Source organism: Ascaphus truei, unplaced genomic scaffold, assembly GCF_040206685.1.
Source record: "Ascaphus truei isolate aAscTru1 unplaced genomic scaffold, aAscTru1.hap1 HAP1_SCAFFOLD_1216, whole genome shotgun sequence".
NCBI classification, from domain to species: domain Eukaryota; kingdom Metazoa; phylum Chordata; class Amphibia; order Anura; family Ascaphidae; genus Ascaphus; species Ascaphus truei.
In genome coordinates, this window is record NW_027454087.1 from 25,247 (window position 1) to 39,133 (window position 13,887).

Consider the following 13,887-nt stretch of genomic DNA (forward strand, 5'->3'; position numbering starts at 1 on the left):
TCGTCAGGGCAAATCAGTGGGACTAGCCAGCCTCGCAGCTAGATAAACGGATGTGTCTCGGTGGTTACCAGACTGCAACGTCTGGTTGACTCTTCCGGGGTTCCGCATGCAGGCAACTATTGTGGATACTTCCCTAATTCATCCAGGACAGCGACATTTTACCACCAGTCACTCGTGAAGTATTTCTCGCATAGATTCAAAGCGTGTATCGATAATACCGCGCATGGGAATTATCACCATTTAACTGACGGCTAGGTTAAAACATTTAAAACCATATAGCATGCGGTATCATCCCACGCTCAGTACCGGCAGGGAACAGTCACAGTTGGCACTGCTATCTTTATCATCTTTGAGCTGATGGTTGGTCGTTCAGATGACTTTCCTTAATCATTGCAACATAGTGCCGCCCGGCCAAACTTGATATATACCGCGACATATTGCAATGTGCCATATTATATTGCCGTTATAGTAATGAAACCATTGGAGGTGGTTGGGTAGCGCTCACAAGCCCATCTTTTGGTCAGTCAGTCACGATGTTTCCTTTTACCGCTTGTGACACCAGGATCCCTTGAAAGGTGTGCGAAGGTTAAACTTTCATTTAGGCCACTGGAATGTGTTGTCGCATGCTGGTATATCCTCTCTGATTGTTGACATCGGCGTTTCTTTTCACGATGGCCTCTGCGAACTGTATCCTTCATTGCAGTGCAGCATTGGTGGTTCAGTGGTAGAATTCTCGCCTGCCACGCGGGAGGCCCGGGTTCGATTCCCGGCCAATGCATCCTTTTTCCTTTAATTGCCGTTCACGATGCCCGTGAATGCGTCCCTGTTGTCATGGTTGAAGGCCAATGCTCTGGATTGGGAAATATGTGTAGACAGAGATGAGAAATCAAATGACACACACAAATGGCTTACCTTTTGAAGCAAGCAAGGGTTTCGCCTCACTATGTTCTTGACATTCAAGGTAGGCCATATACCTTTGTGTGGACTGTAGTGTCCTGTACGCTAAATAATTCAATCTACATTATTCTGAGGCTATTGCTAGCTACACTCAGAATACAAAACAGGGTTGAGTTGGGTGGGTGGGTGGGGGGGGGGGGTGGAAGGGAAGGATGAGAACCGCTCAACGCGTGTGCGTGCCTGCCTGCCGAGACATCAGAGCGAATGACGTCATCGCACCCGACGTGTTTCTTACGCCTCTACGTACGGAGCTTCGTCAGGGCAAATCAGTGGGACTAGCCAGCCTCGCAGCTAGATAAACGGATGTGTCTCGGTGGTTACCAGACTGCAACGTCTGGTTGACTCTTCCGGGGTTCCGCATGCAGGCAACTATTGTGGATACTTCCCTAATTCATCCAGGACAGCGACATTTTACCACCAGTCACTCGTGAAGTATTTCTCGCATAGATTCAAAGCGTGTATCGATAATACCGCGCATGGGAATTATCACCATTTAACTGACGGCTAGGTTAAAACATTTAAAACCATATAGCATGCGGTATCATCCCACGCTCAGTACCGGCAGGGAACAGTCACAGTTGGCACTGCTATCTTTATCATCTTTGAGCTGATGGTTGGTCGTTCAGATGACTTTCCTTAATCATTGCAACATAGTGCCGCCCGGCCAAACTTGATATATACCGCGACATATTGCAATGTGCCATATTATATTGCCGTTATAGTAATGAAACCATTGGAGGTGGTTGGGTAGCGCTCACAAGCCCATCTTTTGGTCAGTCAGTCACGATGTTTCCTTTTACCGCTTGTGACACCAGGATCCCTTGAAAGGTGTGCGAAGGTTAAACTTTCATTTAGGCCACTGGAATGTGTTGTCGCATGCTGGTATATCCTCTCTGATTGTTGACATCGGCGTTTCTTTTCACGATGGCCTCTGCGAACTGTATCCTTCATTGCAGTGCAGCATTGGTGGTTCAGTGGTAGAATTCTCGCCTGCCACGCGGGAGGCCCGGGTTCGATTCCCGGCCAATGCATCCTTTTTCCTTTAATTGCCGTTCACGATGCCCGTGAATGCGTCCCTGTTGTCATGGTTGAAGGCCAATGCTCTGGATTGGGAAATATGTGTAGACAGAGATGAGAAATCAAATGACACACACAAATGGCTTACCTTTTGAAGCAAGCAAGGGTTTCGCCTCACTATGTTCTTGACATTCAAGGTAGGCCATATACCTTTGTGTGGACTGTAGTGTCCTGTACGCTAAATAATTCAATCTACATTATTCTGAGGCTATTGCTAGCTACACTCAGAATACAAAACAGGGTTGAGTTGGGTGGGTGGGTGGGTGGGTGGGTGGGTGGGTGGGGGGGGGGGTGGAAGGGAAGGATGAGAACCGCTCAACGCGTGTGCGTGCCTGCCTGCCGAGACATCAGAGCGAATGACGTCATCGCACCCGACGTGTTTCTTACTCCTCTACGTACGGAGCTTCGTCAGGGCAAATCAGTGGGACTAGCCAGCCTCGCAGCTAGATAAACGGATGTGTCTCGGTGGTTACCAGACTGCAACGTCTGGTTGACTCTTCCGGGGTTCCGCATGCAGGCAACTATTGTGGATACTTCCCTAATTCATCCAGGACAGCGACATTTTACCACCAGTCACTCGTGAAGTATTTCTCGCATAGATTCAAAGCGTGTATCGATAATACCGCGCATGGGAATTATCACCATTTAACTGACGGCTAGGTTAAAACATTTAAAACCATATAGCATGCGGTATCATCCCACGCTCAGTACCGGCAGGGAACAGTCACAGTTGGCACTGCTATCTTTATCATCTTTGAGCTGATGGTTGGTCGTTCAGATGACTTTCCTTAATCATTGCAACATAGTGCCGCCCGGCCAAACTTGATATATACCGCGACATATTGCAATGTGCCATATTATATTGCCGTTATAGTAATGAAACCATTGGAGGTGGTTGGGTAGCGCTCACAAGCCCATCTTTTGGTCAGTCAGTCACGATGTTTCCTTTTACCGCTTGTGACACCAGGATCCCTTGAAAGGTGTGCGAAGGTTAAACTTTCATTTAGGCCACTGGAATGTGTTGTCGCATGCTGGTATATCCTCTCTGATTGTTGACATCGGCGTTTCTTTTCACGATGGCCTCTGCGAACTGTATCCTTCATTGCAGTGCAGCATTGGTGGTTCAGTGGTAGAATTCTCGCCTGCCACGCGGGAGGCCCGGGTTCGATTCCCGGCCAATGCATCCTTTTTCCTTTAATTGCCGTTCACGATGCCCGTGAATGCGTCCCTGTTGTCATGGTTGAAGGCCAATGCTCTGGATTGGGAAATATGTGTAGACAGAGATGAGAAATCAAATGACACACACAAATGGCTTACCTTTTGAAGCAAGCAAGGGTTTCGCCTCACTATGTTCTTGACATTCAAGGTAGGCCATATACCTTTGTGTGGACTGTAGTGTCCTGTACGCTAAATAATTCAATCTACATTATTCTGAGGCTATTGCTAGCTACACTCAGAATACAAAACAGGGTTGAGTTGGGTGGGTGGGTGGGGGGGGGGGTGGAAGGGAAGGATGAGAACCGCTCAACGCGTGTGCGTGCCTGCCTGCCGAGACATCAGAGCGAATGACGTCATCGCACCCGACGTGTTTCTTACTCCTCTACGTACGGAGCTTCGTCAGGGCAAATCAGTGGGACTAGCCAGCCTCGCAGCTAGATAAACGGATGTGTCTCGGTGGTTACCAGACTGCAACGTCTGGTTGACTCTTCCGGGGTTCCGCATGCAGGCAACTATTGTGGATACTTCCCTAATTCATCCAGGACAGCGACATTTTACCACCAGTCACTCGTGAAGTATTTCTCGCATAGATTCAAAGCGTGTATCGATAATACCGCGCATGGGAATTATCACCATTTAACTGACGGCTAGGTTAAAACATTTAAAACCATATAGCATGCGGTATCATCCCACGCTCAGTACCGGCAGGGAACAGTCACAGTTGGCACTGCTATCTTTATCATCTTTGAGCTGATGGTTGGTCGTTCAGATGACTTTCCTTAATCATTGCAACATAGTGCCGCCCGGCCAAACTTGATATATACCGCGACATATTGCAATGTGCCATATTATATTGCCGTTATAGTAATGAAACCATTGGAGGTGGTTGGGTAGCGCTCACAAGCCCATCTTTTGGTCAGTCAGTCACGATGTTTCCTTTTACCGCTTGTGACACCAGGATCCCTTGAAAGGTGTGCGAAGGTTAAACTTTCATTTAGGCCACTGGAATGTGTTGTCGCATGCTGGTATATCCTCTCTGATTGTTGACATCGGCGTTTCTTTTCACGATGGCCTCTGCGAACTGTATCCTTCATTGCAGTGCAGCATTGGTGGTTCAGTGGTAGAATTCTCGCCTGCCACGCGGGAGGCCCGGGTTCGATTCCCGGCCAATGCATCCTTTTTCCTTTAATTGCCGTTCACGATGCCCGTGAATGCGTCCCTGTTGTCATGGTTGAAGGCCAATGCTCTGGATTGGGAAATATGTGTAGACAGAGATGAGAAATCAAATGACACACACAAATGGCTTACCTTTTGAAGCAAGCAAGGGTTTCGCCTCACTATGTTCTTGACATTCAAGGTAGGCCATATACCTTTGTGTGGACTGTAGTGTCCTGTACGCTAAATAATTCAATCTACATTATTCTGAGGCTATTGCTAGCTACACTCAGAATACAAAACAGGGTTGAGTTGGGTGGGTGGGGGGGGGGTGGGTGGAAGGGAAGGATGAGAACCGCTCAACGCGTGTGCGTGCCTGCCTGCCGAGACATCAGAGCGAATGACGTCATCGCACCCGACGTGTTTCTTACTCCTCTACGTACGGAGCTTCGTCAGGGCAAATCAGTGGGACTAGCCAGCCTCGCAGCTAGATAAACGGATGTGTCTCGGTGGTTACCAGACTGCAACGTCTGGTTGACTCTTCCGGGGTTCCGCATGCAGGCAACTATTGTGGATACTTCCCTAATTCATCCAGGACAGCGACATTTTACCACCAGTCACTCGTGAAGTATTTCTCGCATAGATTCAAAGCGTGTATCGATAATACCGCGCATGGGAATTATCACCATTTAACTGACGGCTAGGTTAAAACATTTAAAACCATATAGCATGCGGTATCATCCCACGCTCAGTACCGGCAGGGAACAGTCACAGTTGGCACTGCTATCTTTATCATCTTTGAGCTGATGGTTGGTCGTTCAGATGACTTTCCTTAATCATTGCAACATAGTGCCGCCCGGCCAAACTTGATATATACCGCGACATATTGCAATGTGCCATATTATATTGCCGTTATAGTAATGAAACCATTGGAGGTGGTTGGGTAGCGCTCACAAGCCCATCTTTTGGTCAGTCAGTCACGATGTTTCCTTTTACCGCTTGTGACACCAGGATCCCTTGAAAGGTGTGCGAAGGTTAAACTTTCATTTAGGCCACTGGAATGTGTTGTCGCATGCTGGTATATCCTCTCTGATTGTTGACATCGGCGTTTCTTTTCACGATGGCCTCTGCGAACTGTATCCTTCATTGCAGTGCAGCATTGGTGGTTCAGTGGTAGAATTCTCGCCTGCCACGCGGGAGGCCCGGGTTCGATTCCCGGCCAATGCATCCTTTTTCCTTTAATTGCCGTTCACGATGCCCGTGAATGCGTCCCTGTTGTCATGGTTGAAGGCCAATGCTCTGGATTGGGAAATATGTGTAGACAGAGATGAGAAATCAAATGACACACACAAATGGCTTACCTTATGAAGCAAGCAAGGGTTTCGCCTCACTATGTTCTTGACATTCAAGGTAGGCCATATACCTTTGTGTGGACTGTAGTGTCCTGTACGCTAAATAATTCAATCTACATTATTCTGAGGCTATTGCTAGCTACACTCAGAATACAAAACAGGGTTGAGTTGGGTGGGTGGGGGGGGGGTGGGTGGGGGGGGGTGGAAGGGAAGGATGAGAACCGCTCAACGCGTGTGCGTGCCTGCCTGCCGAGACATCAGAGCGAATGACGTCATCGCACCCGACGTGTTTCTTACTCCTCTACGTACGGAGCTTCGTCAGGGCAAATCAGTGGGACTAGCCAGCCTCGCAGCTAGATAAACGGATGTGTCTCGGTGGTTACCAGACTGCAACGTCTGGTTGACTCTTCCGGGGTTCCGCATGCAGGCAACTATTGTGGATACTTCCCTAATTCATCCAGGACAGCGACATTTTACCACCAGTCACTCGTGAAGTATTTCTCGCATAGATTCAAAGCGTGTATCGATAATACCGCGCATGGGAATTATCACCATTTAACTGACGGCTAGGTTAAAACATTTAAAACCATATAGCATGCGGTATCATCCCACGCTCAGTACCGGCAGGGAACAGTCACAGTTGGCACTGCTATCTTTATCATCTTTGAGCTGATGGTTGGTCGTTCAGATGACTTTCCTTAATCATTGCAACATAGTGCCGCCCGGCCAAACTTGATATATACCGCGACATATTGCAATGTGCCATATTATATTGCCGTTATAGTAATGAAACCATTGGAGGTGGTTGGGTAGCGCTCACAAGCCCATCTTTTGGTCAGTCAGTCACGATGTTTCCTTTTACCGCTTGTGACACCAGGATCCCTTGAAAGGTGTGCGAAGGTTAAACTTTCATTTAGGCCACTGGAATGTGTTGTCGCATGCTGGTATATCCTCTCTGATTGTTGACATCGGCGTTTCTTTTCACGATGGCCTCTGCGAACTGTATCCTTCATTGCAGTGCAGCATTGGTGGTTCAGTGGTAGAATTCTCGCCTGCCACGCGGGAGGCCCGGGTTCGATTCCCGGCCAATGCATCCTTTTTCCTTTAATTGCCGTTCACGATGCCCGTGAATGCGTCCCTGTTGTCATGGTTGAAGGCCAATGCTCTGGATTGGGAAATATGTGTAGACAGAGATGAGAAATCAAATGACACACACAAATGGCTTACCTTTTGAAGCAAGCAAGGGTTTCGCCTCACTATGTTCTTGACATTCAAGGTAGGCCATATACCTTTGTGTGGACTGTATTATATTGCCGTTATAGTAATGAAACCATTGGAGGTGGTTGGGTAGCGCTCACAAGCCCATCTTTTGGTCAGTCAGTCACGATGTTTCCTTTTACCGCTTGTGACACCAGGATCCCTTGAAAGGTGTGCGAAGGTTAAACTTTCATTTAGGCCACTGGAATGTGTTGTCGCATGCTGGTATATCCTCTCTGATTGTTGACATCGGCGTTTCTTTTCACGATGGCCTCTGCGAACTGTATCCTTCATTGCAGTGCAGCATTGGTGGTTCAGTGGTAGAATTCTCGCCTGCCACGCGGGAGGCCCGGGTTCGATTCCCGGCCAATGCATCCTTTTTCCTTTAATTGCCGTTCACGATGCCCGTGAATGCGTCCCTGTTGTCATGGTTGAAGGCCAATGCTCTGGATTGGGAAATATGTGTAGACAGAGATGAGAAATCAAATGACACACACAAATGGCTTACCTTTTGAAGCAAGCAAGGGTTTCGCCTCACTATGTTCTTGACATTCAAGGTAGGCCATATACCTTTGTGTGGACTGTAGTGTCCTGTACGCTAAATAATTCAATCTACATTATTCTGAGGCTATTGCTAGCTACACTCAGAATACAAAACAGGGTTGAGTTGGGTGGGTGGGGGGGGGGTGGGTGGAAGGGAAGGATGAGAACCGCTCAACGCGTGTGCGTGCCTGCCTGCCGAGACATCAGAGCGAATGACGTCATCGCACCCGACGTGTTTCTTACTCCTCTACGTACGGAGCTTCGTCAGGGCAAATCAGTGGGACTAGCCAGCCTCGCAGCTAGATAAACGGATGTGTCTCGGTGGTTACCAGACTGCAACGTCTGGTTGACTCTTCCGGGGTTCCGCATGCAGGCAACTATTGTGGATACTTCCCTAATTCATCCAGGACAGCGACATTTTACCACCAGTCACTCGTGAAGTATTTCTCGCATAGATTCAAAGCGTGTATCGATAATACCGCGCATGGGAATTATCACCATTTAACTGACGGCTAGGTTAAAACATTTAAAACCATATAGCATGCGGTATCATCCCACGCTCAGTACCGGCAGGGAACAGTCACAGTTGGCACTGCTATCTTTATCATCTTTGAGCTGATGGTTGGTCGTTCAGATGACTTTCCTTAATCATTGCAACATAGTGCCGCCCGGCCAAACTTGATATATACCGCGACATATTGCAATGTGCCATATTATATTGCCGTTATAGTAATGAAACCATTGGAGGTGGTTGGGTAGCGCTCACAAGCCCATCTTTTGGTCAGTCAGTCACGATGTTTCCTTTTACCGCTTGTGACACCAGGATCCCTTGAAAGGTGTGCGAAGGTTAAACTTTCATTTAGGCCACTGGAATGTGTTGTCGCATGCTGGTATATCCTCTCTGATTGTTGACATCGGCGTTTCTTTTCACGATGGCCTCTGCGAACTGTATCCTTCATTGCAGTGCAGCATTGGTGGTTCAGTGGTAGAATTCGGGTTCGATTCCCGGCCAATGCATCCTTTTTCCTTTAATTGCCGTTCACGATGCCCGTGAATGCGTCCCTGTTGTCATGGTTGAAGGCCAATGCTCTGGATTGGGAAATATGTGTAGACAGAGATGAGAAATCAAATGACACACACAAATGGCTTACCTTTTGAAGCAAGCAAGGGTTTCGCCTCACTATGTTCTTGACATTCAAGGTAGGCCATATACCTTTGTGTGGACTGTAGTGTCCTGTACGCTAAATAATTCAATCTACATTATTCTGAGGCTATTGCTAGCTACACTCAGAATACAAAACAGGGTTGAGTTGGGTGGGTGGGTGGGTGGGTGGGTGGGTGGGGGGGGGGTGGAAGGGAAGGATGAGAACCGCTCAACGCGTGTGCGTGCCTGCCTGCCGAGACATCAGAGCGAATGACGTCATCGCACCCGACGTGTTTCTTACTCCTCTACGTACGGAGCTTCGTCAGGGCAAATCAGTGGGACTAGCCAGCCTCGCAGCTAGATAAACGGATGTGTCTCGGTGGTTACCAGACTGCAACGTCTGGTTGACTCTTCCGGGGTTCCGCATGCAGGCAACTATTGTGGATACTTCCCTAATTCATCCAGGACAGCGACATTTTACCACCAGTCACTCGTGAAGTATTTCTCGCATAGATTCAAAGCGTGTATCGATAATACCGCGCATGGGAATTATCACCATTTAACTGACGGCTAGGTTAAAACATTTAAAACCATATAGCATGCGGTATCATCCCACGCTCAGTACCGGCAGGGAACAGTCACAGTTGGCACTGCTATCTTTATCATCTTTGAGCTGATGGTTGGTCGTTCAGATGACTTTCCTTAATCATTGCAACATAGTGCCGCCCGGCCAAACTTGATATATACCGCGACATATTGCAATGTGCCATATTATATTGCCGTTATAGTAATGAAACCATTGGAGGTGGTTGGGTAGCGCTCACAAGCCCATCTTTTGGTCAGTCAGTCACGATGTTTCCTTTTACCGCTTGTGACACCAGGATCCCTTGAAAGGTGTGCGAAGGTTAAACTTTCATTTAGGCCACTGGAATGTGTTGTCGCATGCTGGTATATCCTCTCTGATTGTTGACATCGGCGTTTCTTTTCACGATGGCCTCTGCGAACTGTATCCTTCATTGCAGTGCAGCATTGGTGGTTCAGTGGTAGAATTCGGGTTCGATTCCCGGCCAATGCATCCTTTTTCCTTTAATTGCCGTTCACGATGCCCGTGAATGCGTCCCTGTTGTCATGGTTGAAGGCCAATGCTCTGGATTGGGAAATATGTGTAGACAGAGATGAGAAATCAAATGACACACACAAATGGCTTACCTTTTGAAGCAAGCAAGGGTTTCGCCTCACTATGTTCTTGACATTCAAGGTAGGCCATATACCTTTGTGTGGACTGTAGTGTCCTGTACGCTAAATAATTCAATCTACATTATTCTGAGGCTATTGCTAGCTACACTCAGAATACAAAACAGGGTTGAGTTGGGTGGGTGGGTGGGTGGGTGGGTGGGGGGGGGGGTGGAAGGGAAGGATGAGAACCGCTCAACGCGTGTGCGTGCCTGCCTGCCGAGACATCAGAGCGAATGACGTCATCGCACCCGACGTGTTTCTTACTCCTCTACGTACGGAGCTTCGTCAGGGCAAATCAGTGGGACTAGCCAGCCTCGCAGCTAGATAAACGGATGTGTCTCGGTGGTTACCAGACTGCAACGTCTGGTTGACTCTTCCGGGGTTCCGCATGCAGGCAACTATTGTGGATACTTCCCTAATTCATCCAGGACAGCGACATTTTACCACCAGTCACTCATGAAGTATTTCTCGCATAGATTCAAAGCGTGTATCGATAATACCGCGCATGGGAATTATCACCATTTAACTGACGGCTAGGTTAAAACATTTAAAACCATATAGCATGCGGTATCATCCCACGCTCAGTACCGGCAGGGAACAGTCACAGTTGGCACTGCTATCTTTATCATCTTTGAGCTGATGGTTGGTCGTTCAGATGACTTTCCTTAATCATTGCAACATAGTGCCGCCCGGCCAAACTTGATATATACCGCGACATATTGCAATGTGCCATATTATATTGCCGTTATAGTAATGAAACCATTGGAGGTGGTTGGGTAGCGCTCACAAGCCCATCTTTTGGTCAGTCAGTCACGATGTTTCCTTTTACCGCTTGTGACACCAGGATCCCTTGAAAGGTGTGCGAAGGTTAAACTTTCATTTAGGCCACTGGAATGTGTTGTCGCATGCTGGTATATCCTCTCTGATTGTTGACATCGGCGTTTCTTTTCACGATGGCCTCTGCGAACTGTATCCTTCATTGCAGTGCAGCATTGGTGGTTCAGTGGTAGAATTCTCGCCTGCCACGCGGGAGGCCCGGGTTCGATTCCCGGCCAATGCATCCTTTTTCCTTTAATTGCCGTTCACGATGCCCGTGAATGCGTCCCTGTTGTCATGGTTGAAGGCCAATGCTCTGGATTGGGAAATATGTGTAGACAGAGATGAGAAATCAAATGACACACACAAATGGCTTACCTTTTGAAGCAAGCAAGGGTTTCGCCTCACTATGTTCTTGACATTCAAGGTAGGCCATATACCTTTGTGTGGACTGTATTATATTGCCGTTATAGTAATGAAACCATTGGAGGTGGTTGGGTAGCGCTCACAAGCCCATCTTTTGGTCAGTCAGTCACGATGTTTCCTTTTACCGCTTGTGACACCAGGATCCCTTGAAAGGTGTGCGAAGGTTAAACTTTCATTTAGGCCACTGGAATGTGTTGTCGCATGCTGGTATATCCTCTCTGATTGTTGACATCGGCGTTTCTTTTCACGATGGCCTCTGCGAACTGTATCCTTCATTGCAGTGCAGCATTGGTGGTTCAGTGGTAGAATTCTCGCCTGCCACGCGGGAGGCCCGGGTTCGATTCCCGGCCAATGCATCCTTTTTCCTTTAATTGCCGTTCACGATGCCCGTGAATGCGTCCCTGTTGTCATGGTTGAAGGCCAATGCTCTGGATTGGGAAATATGTGTAGACAGAGATGAGAAATCAAATGACACACACAAATGGCTTACCTTTTGAAGCAAGCAAGGGTTTCGCCTCACTATGTTCTTGACATTCAAGGTAGGCCATATACCTTTGTGTGGACTGTAGTGTCCTGTACGCTAAATAATTCAATCTACATTATTCTGAGGCTATTGCTAGCTACACTCAGAATACAAAACAGGGTTGAGTTGGGTGGGTGGGTGGGTGGGTGGGTGGGGGGGGGTGGGTGGGGGGGGGGTGGAAGGGAAGGATGAGAACCGCTCAACGCGTGTGCGTGCCTGCCTGCCGAGACATCAGAGCGAATGACGTCATCGCACCCGACGTGTTTCTTACTCCTCTACGTACGGAGCTTTGTCAGGGCAAATCAGTGGGACTAGCCAGCCTCGCAGCTAGATAAACGGATGTGTCTCGGTGGTTACCAGACTGCAACGTCTGGTTGACTCTTCCGGGGTTCCGCATGCAGGCAACTATTGTGGATACTTCCCTAATTCATCCAGGACAGCGACATTTTACCACCAGTCACTCGTGAAGTATTTCTCGCATAGATTCAAAGCGTGTATCGATAATACCGCGCATGGGAATTATCACCATTTAACTGACGGCTAGGTTAAAACATTTAAAACCATATAGCATGCGGTATCATCCCACGCTCAGTACCGGCAGGGAACAGTCACAGTTGGCACTGCTATCTTTATCATCTTTGAGCTGATGGTTGGTCGTTCAGATGACTTTCCTTAATCATTGCAACATAGTGCCGCCCGGCCAAACTTGATATATACCGCGACATATTGCAATGTGCCATATTATATTGCCGTTATAGTAATGAAACCATTGGAGGTGGTTGGGTAGCGCTCACAAGCCCATCTTTTGGTCAGTCAGTCACGATGTTTCCTTTTACCGCTTGTGACACCAGGATCCCTTGAAAGGTGTGCGAAGGTTAAACTTTCATTTAGGCCACTGGAATGTGTTGTCGCATGCTGGTATATCCTCTCTGATTGTTGACATCGGCGTTTCTTTTCACGATGGCCTCTGCGAACTGTATCCTTCATTGCAGTGCAGCATTGGTGGTTCAGTGGTAGAATTCTCGCCTGCCACGCGGGAGGCCCGGGTTCGATTCCCGGCCAATGCATCCTTTTTCCTTTAATTGCCGTTCACGATGCCCGTGAATGCGTCCCTGTTGTCATGGTTGAAGGCCAATGCTCTGGATTGGGAAATATGTGTAGACAGAGATGAGAAATCAAATGACACACACAAATGGCTTACCTTTTGAAGCAAGCAAGGGTTTCGCCTCACTATGTTCTTGACATTCAAGGTAGGCCATATACCTTTGTGTGGACTGTAGTGTCCTGTACGCTAAATAATTCAATCTACATTATTCTGAGGCTATTGCTAGCTACACTCAGAATACAAAACAGGGTTGAGTTGGGTGGGTGGGTGGGTGGGTGGGTGGGTGGGGGGGGGGGTGGAAGGGAAGGATGAGAACCGCTCAACGCGTGTGCGTGCCTGCCTGCCGAGACATCAGAGCGAATGACGTCATCGCACCCGACGTGTTTCTTACTCCTCTACGTACGGAGCTTCGTCAGGGCAAATCAGTGGGACTAGCCAGCCTCGCAGCTAGATAAACGGATGTGTCTCGGTGGTTACCAGACTGCAACGTCTGGTTGACTCTTCCGGGGTTCCGCATGCAGGCAACTATTGTGGATACTTCCCTAATTCATCCAGGACAGCGACATTTTACCACCAGTCACTCGTGAAGTATTTCTCGCATAGATTCAAAGCGTGTATCGATAATACCGCGCATGGGAATTATCACCATTTAACTGACGGCTAGGTTAAAACATTTAAAACCATATAGCATGCGGTATCATCCCACGCTCAGTACCGGCAGGGAACAGTCACAGTTGGCACTGCTATCTTTATCATCTTTGAGCTGATGGTTGGTCGTTCAGATGACTTTCCTTAATCATTGCAACATAGTGCCGCCCGGCCAAACTTGATATATACCGCGACATATTGCAATGTGCCATATTATATTGCCGTTATAGTAATGAAACCATTGGAGGTGGTTGGGTAGCGCTCACAAGCCCATCTTTTGGTCAGTCAGTCACGATGTTTCCTTTTACCGCTTGTGACACCAGGATCCCTTGAAAGGTGTGCGAAGGTTAAACTTTCATTTAGGCCACTGGAATGTGTTGTCGCATGCTGGTATATCCTCTCTGATTGTTGACATCGGCGTTTCTTTTCA

At 48.1% G+C, this 13,887-nt stretch overlaps 10 non-coding genes across 10 annotated transcripts; all 10 read left to right on the plus strand.

Annotated features, from left to right (window-relative positions):
- Positions 1–707: 707 nt before the first annotated feature.
- Positions 708–778, plus strand: TRNAG-GCC (transfer RNA glycine (anticodon GCC)). The gene has a single exon. It is a non-coding gene; the product is annotated as a tRNA-Gly (tRNA).
- A 1,139-nt stretch (positions 779–1,917) lies between these two features.
- Positions 1,918–1,988, plus strand: TRNAG-GCC (transfer RNA glycine (anticodon GCC)). Its single transcript has one exon. It is a non-coding gene; the product is annotated as a tRNA-Gly (tRNA).
- Positions 1,989–3,146: 1,158 nt separating this feature from the next.
- Positions 3,147–3,217, plus strand: TRNAG-GCC (transfer RNA glycine (anticodon GCC)). Its single transcript has one exon. It is a non-coding gene; the product is annotated as a tRNA-Gly (tRNA).
- A 1,138-nt stretch (positions 3,218–4,355) lies between these two features.
- Positions 4,356–4,426, plus strand: TRNAG-GCC (transfer RNA glycine (anticodon GCC)). Its single transcript has one exon. It is a non-coding gene; the product is annotated as a tRNA-Gly (tRNA).
- Positions 4,427–5,563: 1,137 nt separating this feature from the next.
- TRNAG-GCC (transfer RNA glycine (anticodon GCC)) lies at positions 5,564–5,634 on the plus strand. The gene has a single exon. It is a non-coding gene; the product is annotated as a tRNA-Gly (tRNA).
- Positions 5,635–6,781: 1,147 nt separating this feature from the next.
- On the plus strand, positions 6,782–6,852 carry TRNAG-GCC (transfer RNA glycine (anticodon GCC)). Its single transcript has one exon. It is a non-coding gene; the product is annotated as a tRNA-Gly (tRNA).
- Positions 6,853–7,319: 467 nt separating this feature from the next.
- TRNAG-GCC (transfer RNA glycine (anticodon GCC)) lies at positions 7,320–7,390 on the plus strand. The gene has a single exon. It is a non-coding gene; the product is annotated as a tRNA-Gly (tRNA).
- A 3,538-nt stretch (positions 7,391–10,928) lies between these two features.
- Positions 10,929–10,999, plus strand: TRNAG-GCC (transfer RNA glycine (anticodon GCC)). Its single transcript has one exon. It is a non-coding gene; the product is annotated as a tRNA-Gly (tRNA).
- Positions 11,000–11,466: 467 nt separating this feature from the next.
- Positions 11,467–11,537, plus strand: TRNAG-GCC (transfer RNA glycine (anticodon GCC)). The gene has a single exon. It is a non-coding gene; the product is annotated as a tRNA-Gly (tRNA).
- A 1,163-nt stretch (positions 11,538–12,700) lies between these two features.
- On the plus strand, positions 12,701–12,771 carry TRNAG-GCC (transfer RNA glycine (anticodon GCC)). The gene has a single exon. It is a non-coding gene; the product is annotated as a tRNA-Gly (tRNA).
- The last annotated feature ends 1,116 nt before the right edge of the window (positions 12,772–13,887 follow it).